This window comes from Protopterus annectens, chromosome 14.part0 (genome assembly GCF_019279795.1).
Source record: "Protopterus annectens isolate FY-2018-M chromosome 14.part0, PAN1.0, whole genome shotgun sequence".
Classification (NCBI taxonomy): Eukaryota; Metazoa; Chordata; order Ceratodontiformes; family Protopteridae; genus Protopterus; species Protopterus annectens.
Window position 1 is genome coordinate 565,687,122 of NC_056748.1, and position 13,989 is coordinate 565,701,110.

At 46.0% G+C, this 13,989-nt stretch overlaps 1 protein-coding gene across 1 annotated transcript in view; it reads left to right on the forward strand.

The window, feature by feature from the left end:
• The window catches only part of PTEN (phosphatase and tensin homolog), a 942,442-nt gene that overhangs the window by 146,136 nt on the left and 782,317 nt on the right, over window positions 1-13,989 (forward strand). The gene's annotated exons all lie outside the window — the stretch shown is intronic.

Genomic DNA, 13,989 nt, shown 5'->3' on the forward strand with positions numbered 1-13,989 from the left:
AGACCCATTTGGAGTCCTGTATGCCACGAGATGCTTCAACTATTGAACCTGCTGATATCTCTGCCATGGATGGGTCCGTAGCCACTGTGCAGGCACCAGCTTCTGAGGGTGTATGCAGCCCCACTGACTTGCATATTAAACCAACGCCTCCTTCTTTACTTAGGCCTAAATCTCGATCCATGTCTAAAAAAAAAAAAAGCCCAGGCCACATGCTCAGGCCTCTAGGCCTAAACAAATTTTTAAGAATCGCTGAAGATCTAGTAACTCTAATCGGGTGTAGCCAACCCCCCCCCCCCCCCCCCTTCTAAGAGGCCTAGGACTGAAGTTGATTATGAATAATCTGATCAGGATTCTGTTTTTTCTGACTCTTCTAATCTGGATTTGCCCTTACCTACTTATGAGGATTCTGATGCAGAGGACTCTATTCCCTCTGCTTGCCCTCCTCAGGATTTTTCTTTTGGGGAAACCTTACATACTCTAAGGGAGCATTTCCAGTGGGAAAGCCAGGATTTTTCTGATTCAAAAGAGAGGCTTAGGAATTTCCTTCTACCTCAGCATAGGCCTTCAGCTATTCCTCCTGTACTAGATATTGTTGATGATGCTTTCCCGGAATCTAGTTTGGCCCGATTCCCTGCCTCCTGCTCCCAGAAAACCTGACCGATAACTACAGGGTCCCAGAGTCCCACAAGTTCCTTTTCAAAAATCCTATTTCAGATCCAGAGACTATTTCACAGGGGCCCAAGGGCATTAAGGCTTCTACTGCTAAAAATCCTACCCCTTCTGATGGAAACTCCAGGGCGCTGGATAGATAGGGTAAGAAGGTTTACATTTCTGCAGCCTTGGCCACTAGGGCTTTAAAATGCCAGTTTCATATGTTAAAATATCAGCAACATGTTGTTGGACTGCTTAAACAGAAAATGATGTTGATTCCTGACTGTGTGGAAAATCAAAAATTACAGGATTTAATACATTCTGCCGAACAAGTTGGGAAAACATGCTTTGCAATGTGGTTTTGATTCATTAGAGGCCTCTTGCAGGGCTGCTGTTACTGGGTCTGTAATCAGAAGGCATGTTTGGCTTGAGGAGCAATCTTTGCCTGATCATGTTAAAGCTAAATTGTTGGATGCACCTTTATATTAGGACCACCTGTTTGGCAACAAGGCTGAGGAAGTTCTTAAAAAGATGGAAGGTATATGCAAACTGTGAAAGATTTTTTTACAAGTTCAGCCTCCACGATTTAGTAGGCACTGGCCCTCTAAGAATTGGTCCTTTCCAGCCCCTTCCAGGTCTTCTCAAGCCAAACCCAGACACAGCAGAAACCCCAGGTTTCAGTTCCAGGGGACTCGCAGAACGAAGCAGTGAGGCGGTCTCCACTTCCAAGTCTGGGAATAAAGACAACCCCCCCCCCCCCAATGGTAAACTGTCTCAGTGGCTTCCTTTTAAAATTTCCAAGCACTTACCAACTGACTGCCCCTTTGGGGGGGGGGGGGGGATTGCTCTTCATGCAAAGAATTGGGAACTCATTACCCAGGACAAATGGGTTTTAAATAGTGTCCCAGGGATACAGATTTCACTTCCTCACATTGCCAACACCAAGCGAGTGGCTGGATCTACCCCCAAATCAGTGGGCAGAGGCCCAAAAACAAGTACTTTCTCTCAAGCATGGGTGCTATTCAGCTGGTACCAGAAGAGGAAAAGGGACCAGGTTTCTACTCGAGATTTTTCCTGGTACCCAGAAAAGTCAGTTTATGGCGTCCTATCCTGGACCCGTCTAACACCTTTTTGGAGATATCAAAATTCAAGATGCTGACTCTTCACCAGTTACTTCGTATGCTAGGCAAAGATGCCTGGTTGGCAACACTAGGTTTAAAAGAAACATACCTGCACATCCTAATCGGGGAATCTTGCAGAAGATACCTAAGCTTCAAAGCAGGCTGCACACACTGTCAGTTCTCTGCACTGCCCTTTGGCTTATCTACTGCGCCCAGGGTATTCACAAAGTGCCTAGCTCCAGTTATTGCATTTTGCAGGTAAAGAAATATTCAAATATATCCATACTTGGATGATTGTGTAATTCAGGCAGAAAGCCAGGACAAACTTTTGAATCATCTGGCCTTTGTAAAAAGAGTTCTAATTTGTCTGGGATACACCATAAACGAAAAGAAATCACACCTGGTACCCTGTCAACAAATTATATTCCTGGGAGCAAGCTTGAATACAACTTCCCAGATGGCTTACCTCACGCCAGACAAGTGAATTCATTTCACAATCTACTTCAAACTAGTGGCCCCAAAAACCCTGCTATCTGCAAAACAAATACTGCAAGCCTTGGGGTTCAAGGCCTCCTGCATTCTTATAATTCCATATGCAAGACTGCATATGAGGAAACTACAGTGGTACCTAAAAAGCCTATGGTGTCAAAATTCTCAAGACCTAGAAACGGGGATGCCTATCCTACCTTGTCTACGCCTAGAGTTCTTTTGGTGGGCCGAGGCCTGCCACCAAAGCAAGGGACTACCTTTCACACCACCCCCTGCCGCCCAAACACCCAACAACAAATGCATCAGACTATGCATGGGGGGGGCTCACCTGGCAGGGAAGTGCATTCAGGGCAAATGGAACCCAGGTCAAATGCACCTGCATATCAAAAAGAAATGTTAGCTGTACAGAATACTGACCGCCTTGAAGGACCACATTCTTCCAGGACAACTAATGGTAAAGACTGACAACACCACTGTTATGTGGTACATAACTAGCCATGGCATAATTGATCACAGCCTTGAGCTACCAAGTGTACTTACAAGCTCAATTCCTGCCAGGAAAATTTAAATACACTGGCAGGCTGACTAAGCAGAAACCTCATGGACCCACATGAGTGGAAACTGGAACCAAGGATTTTCAAGATGTTGACAAACTGGGGAGCCCAGATATAGACCTTTTTGCCTCTCCCCAGAACAACCCATTGGACAAATTCTGCACAAGGACTCCCCACAAACAAGCCTGGAAAGTGGAAGCTCTGTCCTTCACCTGGAAAAACCTATCATTCTATGCCTTCCCCCCTCTTCTTCTGCTCTCCAAACTACTACTAAAAATCAAACAGGACAAACGAAAGATGATTTTGATTGCTCCAGATTGGCCGCGCCAACACTGGTACCCCATCCTGCGCAGTGTCATGATCTCCATGGCACCTGCCTCAGACACCTTTCCTGCTGTCTCGGCAGGAGAACCAGATTCTGCACCCTCAGCTTCCAACACTGAACCTTGCAGCCTGGCTAATTACTTCTCTCCTTTACCATCCCTCGGCAAACCTGTGATGGATATTATTTGAGGCAAGGAGGCCTAGTACTGGAAAATCTTGTGCTGAAAAATGGAAAAGATTCTGTACCTGGAACCAATCTGAAGGCATGAGCACAGCAGCGCCCAATTTACCTCATTTTAGAATACTTAACCGAGATGCTTCACAAGAGCCTGTCTTTTTTTTCCTCCATTAAAATCCACGCCTCAGCCATTTCAGCTCATTATAACACAGAACCTCCCCTCTTCTCTCATCCACTGCTCAAGCAGTTCCTCAGAGGAGCCAAAAATTTGAGACCACTCAAGAGAGCTCCAACCCCAGCCTGGCACCTTAACTTGATCTTGGAGAAACTCACTCTACCTCCTTTTGAGCCAGCTGTTACTGTAGACTTAAAATGTCTTTATTGGAAAACAGCTTTCCTTTTAGCAATCACTTCAGCTAGAAGGGTATCTGAATTACAGGCCCTTATGGCAGTGGAGCATTTAATCATCTTTCATGCGGACAGGGTGTCCCTCAGAACCAGTCCATCCTTCATGCCCAAGGTGGTATCCAGTGTTGCTCTTAATCAGTCCATTCATTTGCCAACTTTCTTTCCCAATCCACAGAATAAAGGGGAACGGATACTGCATTCTTTAGATGTGCACAAACAACTTGGATTCTACTTGGACAGGACTAAACTTCAAAGGAAATCTGAACTGCTGGTGGCATTTGCTGCAGGGACAGAGGGGAAGGCTATTTCAGAGCAAACCATTTCTAAATGGATAAGCCATTGCATTAATTTCTGCTATAAGCACCATGGAAAACCTATCCCACAGGGGATCAGACCTTACTCCACCAGGGCTGCATGTACCTCTGCAGCCTTTCTCAGATGTCCCTATCAGGGACATCTTTAGAAGCTGGTACCTGGAGTTCTGTACATACTTTCACCAAGCATTATCATTTGCCAGTTTTCTTTAAATCCAGAGCTGGCTTTGCCACTGCAGACGTGCAGGGCTTTTAGCGGGCCCTAATGCTGTCTAAATTCCTCCTCCCAACCATAGCTTTGGGAAACAACTCAAATGCAATGACTGCAACAGTGAAACACGAAGATCATAGCACAGATGTCCTTCAAGGATGCATCTGCAGTCATAACATATGGGTTGTCCTGCCTCAGGCAGCCCTTCGGTCGGCCATATTCCAAAGTCTGGGTCTGGCCTCGGCTGATGTCGCACTTTCCCAGACGTCAGAGCTGCTGGGGTATAAAGGCATCAGCCGATGCCATTTTCCTCCGTCTTTCTTGCCGCGCAGTGCCCGAAGCAGAAGCTGTTTGCAAGTGCCGGTCGGTCAGATCCAGAGATTCAGCTACCGAAGACTTCTAAAAAGCTAAGTACTCCGTTGGGGACTCTTTCTTGCCTCAGCCGATGTCAGACAAAGTAAATAATTGTTTAACTTGTGGGAAACAAATACCTCATAAGGATTTCCATTCCTACTGCCTTCCTTGCTTAGGCCCAGACCACGACGTATCAGCTTGTTTAGCCTGTGCCTCCTTCAACCGACCGACTCTTAGACTCCGACTACACATTTAGCCAAAAAACGCAAGGAAAAGGACCGACACTCGCGGCCCACGGTTTCGGCTGAAACCACGGTTAGGCCTACCGCGAGTGTCTCTGTTTCGGCTGAAACAGAGGGCTCGGTTCTACCTTCTGCCGAAATCATACCTCTGACAACCGAGGCCAGCGAGGCCCCGGCTGAGTCGGCTACAGAACTCCCTACCGAAGAAGCAAGCGCACAAGATTTGTCCGACACCATTCCTTTGGACATTTCTACTCCTGCACATGGGGCAGCTAGGCCCCCTGCTTTTATGTCTATTAAGGCTTTCTGCAGGGCTAAAGCAGCTAAAATTACAAAAGCTTTACCTGCAAAATCAACTTCTCCGAGACCTTCCTCAAGTTCCCAGATTCTCAGTCTTGCTGAGGACCTTATATCTCTGATTAAGGGTTCCCAACCTCACCCAGACAGGGCCTCCCAACCTCCTCCTGACAAAAGGCCTAGAACTGAACCCCCTGAACCTCTCTCCTCTGATTACTCCTCGGATGGATCTGCTTTGTCAGACCATCAGGAAGGGCCATAACTCACCTTATGAGGATTCGGATGCAGAAGACTCTATCCCTTCTGCTTCCCCTCCAGAGGAATTTTCCTTTGGGGAGACTTTACACTCTGAGGGAACGCTTTCAATGGCAGGGTCAGGATTTCTCTGATTCTAGAAAAAGACTAAGGACTTTCTTACACTTGCCACAGCATAGGCCTTTAGCCATACCACCTGTGCTAACTGTAGTTGGATACATATAATGTCAGCTCTGCCCCTGATTCACTTCCCCCGGCCCCTGCCAAACCTGACGGATACTACAGGGTCCCGGATTCCCACTTCCACTTGTATAAAGCCCATGCTGCAGACCCAGAAACTATTTCTCAGGGCCCAAAAGGTGTTGCAGCTGCCACTGCCAAAAACCCACTACCCTCTGAAAGGGAGTCAAGAGCATTAGAGAGATGGGGAAAAAAGGTTTATACATCTGCTACTCTTTCTGCCAGGGCTTTAAACTGTCAATTCCATTTGATACAGTACCAGGAATATTTGTTTGTTCAGCTGAATAAAAAGCTTTCTTCTCCTGAACCTTTAGACCGTAAGGCCCTTCAGGATTTGGTACACAACTCTCAGCAGGTCAGTAATAATTTCTTAAAATGTGGCTATGATGCACTGGAAGCTTCATTTAGATCAGCTATGAGTGGGGCAGTAATTAGAAGACATGCCTGGCTAAAAGAGCAATCCTTGCCGGACCATGTCAAGGCTAAACTCCTAGATGCTCCAATGGAGAAACAAAGTTTATTTGGCTCTCCTGCACAGGAGATTCTAAAGAAAGTGGAAGAAAAAGCAAAATCTGTGCAAACAGTTAAGGATTTTCTGCAGGTCCAACCTCCGAGGTTCAGCAGAAACTGGCCTTCAAAGAATTGGTCCTTTCCAGACACCTCCAAAGCACAGAGGGGCAGGAATAGACGCCCAAGAGGCAGAGGTCAATCAAAGGGTGCCTACAGGGGTAGTCAGTGGCAACCTGCCAACCAGAGGAGTACTGCCACAGCTGCAACTACAACCACTTCCACAGGACAGACACAATGACTTGACTCTGATTCCGCCTTCAAGGGAACAACTGGAAGCACCCTTGGGTGGAAAATTGGCTTTATTCTCAAAAAACTGGCATTGCATTACAAAAGACAAATGGACATTGCAAACAATAGACAAAGGATACAGGTTTCATTTCCACACTTTACCAAGAAGGAGCGGAATGCCAAACCTTCCACCAAACCAGAAGCCAGAGGCTTTAAGACAAATCAACAATTTACTTCAGATGAAAGCAATAGAAAGGGTACCATCTATGGAACAAGGCCAAGGATTTTACTGCAGACTATTCCTTGTACCAAGCAAAGAAACCCAATGGAGGCCTATTCTCGACTTGTCCGCACTAAACACATATCTGATTGTGCCAAAATTCAAAATGCTGACCCTACGGCAACTTCTTCCCATGTTGGGCAAGGAGTCTTGGCTGGTGACTCTAGATCTCAAGGAGGCATACCTGCACGTCCCTATACGACCAGATTGCAGAAGACACCTCAGATTTCTTGCAGGATCAGAGCATTATCAATTCTCAGCATTGCCCTTTTGGCTTATCTACTGCGCCAAGAGTATTCACGAAATGCCTGGCATCAGAAATTGCACATTGCAGGCTTATGGGAATTCAAATCTACCCATACCTGGACGACTGCCTAATACAAGCGGAGAACAAGACAAGACTAATAAAGGATTTGGCCTATGTCATACACATGTTACAGGCCTTGGGATACACAGTCAACATCCAGAAGTCAAGACTAGTGCCATCCCAAAGAATAACTTTTTTGGGTGCGGATCTGGACACTAACTCAGATGGCTTTTCTCACAGAAGAAAAACAAAAGCAACTCCCAGTCTACTTCATGGCTTTGACAAGACAAACTCAGCTCACTGCAAGGAAAGTCCTGCAGGCCCTGGGTTACATGGCATCTTGCATAGTCTTGATCCCACATGCCAGGCTGCATATGAGGAAATTACAATGGTACCCAAGGAATGTATGGTCTCAACACAGGCACAGTCTAGAAACCATGATTCCAATCATTCCATGCCTGAAAAAGGAATTCCTGTGGTGGGCTCAGGCCTGCCAGTCCAACAGAGGGTTGCCTTTCAACAAACCACAACCAAGGCAGACCATCACCACGGACGCCTCAGACCTAGGATGGAGAGCACACATGGAAGACAAGTGCATCCAAGGCCTATGGCCTCAAGACCAGCTGAATTTGCACATAAACCTAGAGGAGATGCTGGCAGTGAAGCATGCAATCGAGGCATTCAAATCATTCCTCCAGCAAGGACATCTGCTGATAAGGACAGACAATACCACAGTCATGTGGTACATAAACAGGGAGGCACACATTCCTACCCTCTATGCCGGATGGCAATGGATCTGTGGAACCTAGCCCTGAATCTCAACATCCAACTGCAGGCCAAATTCGTACCAGGAAAAGAGAATTCACTAGCAGACAGCTTAAGCAGAACTACCACGGATGCTCACGAATGGATGCTGCATCCAGACATCTTCAAAATCATAACAAACAAATGGGGAATGCCAGAGATCTGTTCGCTTCCCCACTCAACCAACTGAGGAAATTCTGCTCAAGAGTATACCACCCACAAGCCTGGAAGGTGGACTCCCTCTTTCAACTGGAATGCCCTAACAGTGTATGCTTTTCCACCACTCCCATTGATGTACAGAGTTCTACTGAAGATCAGAGAGGAACAGCCAAAGGTGATAATGATAGCTCCAGACTTGCCAAGGCAGCACTGGTATCCGCTACTGAGAAGCATGTCTCGGACGAACTCATGGCCTCTACTCCTATGGCCTCTACTTCTAACGCAGAACAACTTCAAGACCCTGCATCCAAACTTGAAAACACTGCAGCTGACTGCCTGGAAAATTGCCTAACACAAAACCAAACTGTCTTATCTCAGAGGGTCAAGGACATAATCCTGGAGGCTCGCAGACCCTCCACAAGAAAGACATACTCAGCTAAATGGAAGAGATTCCTCATTTGGAGCGCATCAAAGGGTACAAATGTCACACTGGCAAACCTAGCACACATCCTAGAATACTTAGCAGAACTCTTCCACAATGGCCTGTCCTATTCCTCCATTAAGATTCATGCTTCAGCAATTTCAGCAGAATACAACATGGATCCTCCTATCTTCTCACCCTCTCCTCAGACAATTTTTAAGAGGGATCAAAAATGTAAAACCTCCAAGTAAACCCCCTCTGTCTGCATGGGATCTCAATTTTGTGCTGGAAAAATTAACACTACCCCCTTTTGAACCAGCAGCATCAGCAGACTTACAGTTCTTATCTTGGAAAACTGCTTTCCTTCTAGCAATCACTTCAGCAAGAAGAGTATCCGAGTTACAGGCACTAATGGCAGTGCAGCCTTTCCTTATTTTTCACCAGGATAGAGTGTCTCTGAGAACCAATCATACTTTCATGCCAAAGGTGGTATCCAGGGTATCCTTGAACCAAGCTATTCATTTGCCTACGTTCTTCCCTAACCCACAGAACAGGGGGGGAAAAACTACTGCACACCTTGGATGTACACAGACAACTACGCTACTATCTGGACAGAACTAAAACCAGCAGAAAAACTGACCAACTTCTGGTAGCATATGCAACTGGAGTGCAAGGAAAAGCAATTTCCAAACGGACAATTTCTAAATGAATAGGAAATCGCATTCGTTTCTGCTACTCTTTTCATGGAAAGACAGCTCCTGAAAATATCAGGCTTCACGCCACAAGAGCCACAGCCACCACTACAGCTTTCCTACGAGGGGTGGCTACCAAGGACATTTTAGAAGCTGCTACTTGGAGCTCCGTGCATACATTTGCCAAGCATTGCAATCTACCTTTATACTCCAGATCCCGAGCAGGTTTTGCAACTGCAGTTTTACAGGGGATCTTAACTACACCATCCTTATCTTAGTACCTCCTCCCCCAGTTTGGCTATGGTATTCTACCCATGTGTTATGACTGCAGATGCATCCTTGAAGGACATAGTACAGTTTTGTACCTACCATAAATGTAGATGTCCGATAGGTATGCATCTGCAGTCAGGATTACCCACCCTCCTTCCCCTCTGTGGTATTCCTAGGGTGCTTACCCCTCTTTCAGCTAGCTGGGGGAATCCTATTATGGTGTATTTGTTTGTATGTATATCTGTATATATATTGTTTTCTTCTGTTTGGAATTTTCAACTTTTATCCAAATTTAGCCTTCCTAGAGGGCACCTGGCATCTGGGGCAAGAAACACTGAGGAAAATGGCGTCGGCTGATGCCTTTATACCCTAGCAGCTCTGACGTCGGGGAAAGTGCGACATCAGCCGAGGCCAGACCCAGACTTTGGAATGCGGCCGACCGAAGGGCTGCTTGAGGCAGGACAACCCATATGTTATGACTGCAGATGCATACCTATCGGACATCTACATTTATGGTAGGTACAAAACTATACTTTGTGTACACTTACCAAAAATGTAGATGTTCAAGTAATATTCACTGTTGCAGTCCTGGTTACCCTCCCTCCAGCCCCCTAACTTCTTTTGGCTATACCTCCACTTTCCTTTACTTTGCTTAAAAGCCTTTTTGGTGTATTTGCTTTTTTGTTGAGGTATATCTGTGCTTTTATGTTTAATTGCTTCCCTTTAGGGGGGCACCTGAGATCTGGGGGCAAGAAAAAAAACTGATGTAAGGGCGTCTGCTGCATGTATTATACCCCTGATGACCTGACGTCATGGAAGAAGGGACAGCAACCATCGCAGGACCCGAGACTTTATTAATCAGGCTGACTGAGGGCTACCTGCAAGCAGATAACCCAAATGTAATGACTGCAACAGTGAATACACTTGAACATTTACATTTAAGGCAAGTGTACACAACTGTTGTTTCTCTAAACTGCCCTTTTGCTTATCTACTGTGCCCAGCTCCAGTCATTGCATTTTGCAGACAATGAAAGTCAAATATCCCCATACCTGGACTGTTTAATTCGGGCAGAAAACCAGGACATGCTTTTGAATCATCTGGCCTTTGTACAAAGGGTGCTAACTTGTATGGGGTGCACCTTAAATGAAATCTCACCTGGTAGCCTGTCAACAAATTATTTTCCTGGGAGCAAGCTTGAATGCAACTTCCCAGATGGCTTTCCTGACACCCGAGAAACAAATTCACTTGACAACATACTTCAAACAAGTGGCCACAAAATCCTTGCTATCTGCAAAGCAAATACTACAAGCCTTGGGGTTCATGGCCTCCTGCATTCTTCTAATACCATATGCAAGACTGCATATGAGGAAACTACAACGGTATCTAAAAAGCCTATGGTGTCGTCATTCTCAGGATCTAGAAGCAGTTATTCCGATCATACCTTGCCTACACCTAGAGTTCCTTTGGTGGGGCAGAGGCCTGCCACCAAAACAAGGGACTACCATTCACACTACCCCCTGCCACCCAAAACCTAATAAACTCATCAGACTATGCATGGGGGGTGAACATGGCAGGGAAGTGCATTCAGGGCAAATGAAACCGAAGTCAGATGCACCTGCACATCAATCTAAAAGAAATGTTAGCTGTACAGAATGCTCTGGCATCTATCTAGGACCACATTCTTCCAGGACAGTTAATGGTAAAGACTGACAACACCACTGTTGTATGTGGTACATAAGCAGGGGGGTACACATTCTTAATCCCTCTGCAGACTAGCCATGGCATTGTGGAACACGGCCTTGAGCTACCAAGTGCATCTACAAGCTCAATTCCTGCCAGAAAATTTTAATTACGGTGGCAGACTAGGCAGAAATTTCATGGACCCACACGAGTGGAAACTGGAACAAAGGACTTTCAACATGTTGACAAGCAAATGGGGGGGCCCAAATACAGACGTGTTTGCCTCCCCCCAGAACTATCTGTTGGAAAAATTTTGCACAAGGAAATCGCACAGACAAGCTTGCAAAATGGATGCTTTGCCCTTCAGCTGGAAAAACGTAACCGTTTATGCCTTTCCTCCTTGGCCTCTGCTCTCCAAAATACTCCTAAAGATAAACTAAGACAAACCAAGGACGATTTTGATTACACCAGACTGGCCACGCCAACACTGGTACCCCCTCCTGCACAGTCACTTTGGGCCCCATGGCACCTGCCTCAGACTCCTATCCTGCCGTCTCAGCAGGAGAGCCAGATTCTGCCCCCTCTGCTTCAAACACTGAACCTAGCAGCCTGGCCAATTACCTAATCTCTCCTTTACCATACCTCAGTAAACCAGTGATGAATATCCATTTAGAGGCAAGGAGGCCTAGTACTAGAAAATCTTGTGCTGAAAAATGGAAAAGATTAATGTGTCTGGAACCATTCTTAAGGGATGAGCGAGCACAGCAGTGCCCAATGTACTTCAGATTTCACAATACATAACTGAGATGCTTCACAACGGCCTGTCTTTTTCCTCAATATAAAGTCACACCTCCGCCATTTCAGCTCATTTATAACAGAGCCTCCCCTCTTCTCTCATCCACTGCTCAAGCAGTTCCTTAGAGGGGCCCAAAATTTAAGACCACCCAGGAGAGCTCCATGTCCAGTCTGGGACCTTAACTTTGTATTGGAGAAACTTGCCCTTCTTCCTTTCGAGACAGCTGCTACTGCAGATTTAAAATTCCTTTCTTGGAAACGGCTTTCCTTTTAGCAATCACTTCAGCAAGAAGGGTATCTATATTACAGGCCCTTATGGCAGTGGAGCCTTTCATAATTTTTCATGCGGACAGGGTGTCCCTTAGGACTATTCCCTCTCTCATGCCAAAGGTGGTATCCAGTGTGGCCCTTAATCAGTCAATTAATTTGCCAACCTTGTTTCCTAATCCACAGAACATAGGGGAACGGATACTGCATTCTTTAGATGTGCACAACTTAGATTCTACTTGGACAGGACTAAACCTCAAAGGAAATCTGAACTGCTGGTGACATTTGCTGTAGAGACAGAGGGGAAGGCCATTTCAAAGCAAACATTCTCCAAATGGATAGGCCATTGCAATCATTTCTGCTTTAAGCACCATGGAAAACCTATCCCACAGGGGATCAGACCCCACTCAACCAGGGCTGCATGTACCTCTACAACCTTTCTCAGAGGCGTACCTACCAGGGACATCCTAGAAGCTGCTACCTGGAGTTCTGTACATATTTTCACCTAGCATTACCAAGCTATTCAAACTGTACCAGAAGAGGAAAAGGGACAAGGTTTCTACTCGAGATTTTTCCTGGTATCCAGATGAGACAATTCATGGCGTCCTATCCTGGACCGGTCTACTCTAAACACTTTTTTGGTGACTCCAAAATTCAAGATGCTGGCTCTTCAGTTGCTTCCTATGCTAGGAAAAGATGCATGGTTGGCAACACTCAATTTAAAGGAAGCATAACTGCACATCCCAATCAGGGAATCTTGTAGAAGATACCTACGCTTCAAAGCAGGCTACACGCACTTTCAGTTCTCTGCACTGCCCTTTGGCGTATCTACTGCGCCCAGGGTTTTCACACTGCCTACCTCCAGTCATTGCATTTTGCATGCAAAAAAATATTCAGATATACCCATACTTGGACGATTGCCTAATTCAGGCAGAAAGCCAGGACATACTTTTGAATCTGGCCTTTGTACAAAGCATGCTAACTTGTCTGGGGTACACCATAAACGAAAATAAATTGCACCTGGTACCTTGTCAACAAATTGTATTCCTGGGAGCAAGCTTGAATAGGACTTCCCAGATGGCTTTCATCATGCCAGAGAAACAAATTCATTTGGCAACCTACTTCAAACTAGTGGCCACGAAAACCCTGCTATCTGCAAGGCAAATACTGCACCCCTTGGGATTCATTGCCTCCTGCATTCTTCTAATGCCATATGCAAGACTGCGTATGAGGAAACTAGAATGGTATCTAAAACGCCTATGGTGTCAACATTCTCAGGATCTAGAAGCAATGATTCCTAATATACCTCGCCTATGCCTAGTTTCTTTGGTTGGCAGAGGCTTGCCACCAAAACAAGGGACTACCATTCACTCCACCCCCTGCCGTCCAAACCTTAACCGATGCATCCGACTATGCATGGGGGGCTCTCCTGGCAGGGAAGTGCATTCAGGGCAAATGCAACTCAAGTCAAATGCACCTGCATGTCAGTCAAAAAGAAATGTTACGCTGTACAGAATGCTGACAGCCTTCAAGGACCACATTCTTCCTGGACAATTAATGGTAAAGATGGGCAACACCACTGTTATGTGGTACATAAACAAGCAGTGGGGAGTACCCATTCTTACCCCATCTGCAGACTAGCCATTGCATTGTGGAACACAGCCTTGAGCTACCAAGTGCATCTATAAGCTCAATTCCTGCCAGGAAAATACACTGGCAGACGGACTAAGCAGAAACCTCATGGACCCACACGAGTGGAAACGAACCAAAGATTTTCAACGTGTTGAAAGACAAATGGAGGAGCCCAGATATAGACCTGTTTGCGCCCCCCCCCCCCCCAAGAACTATCAGTTGGACAAATTTTGCAAAAGGACTGA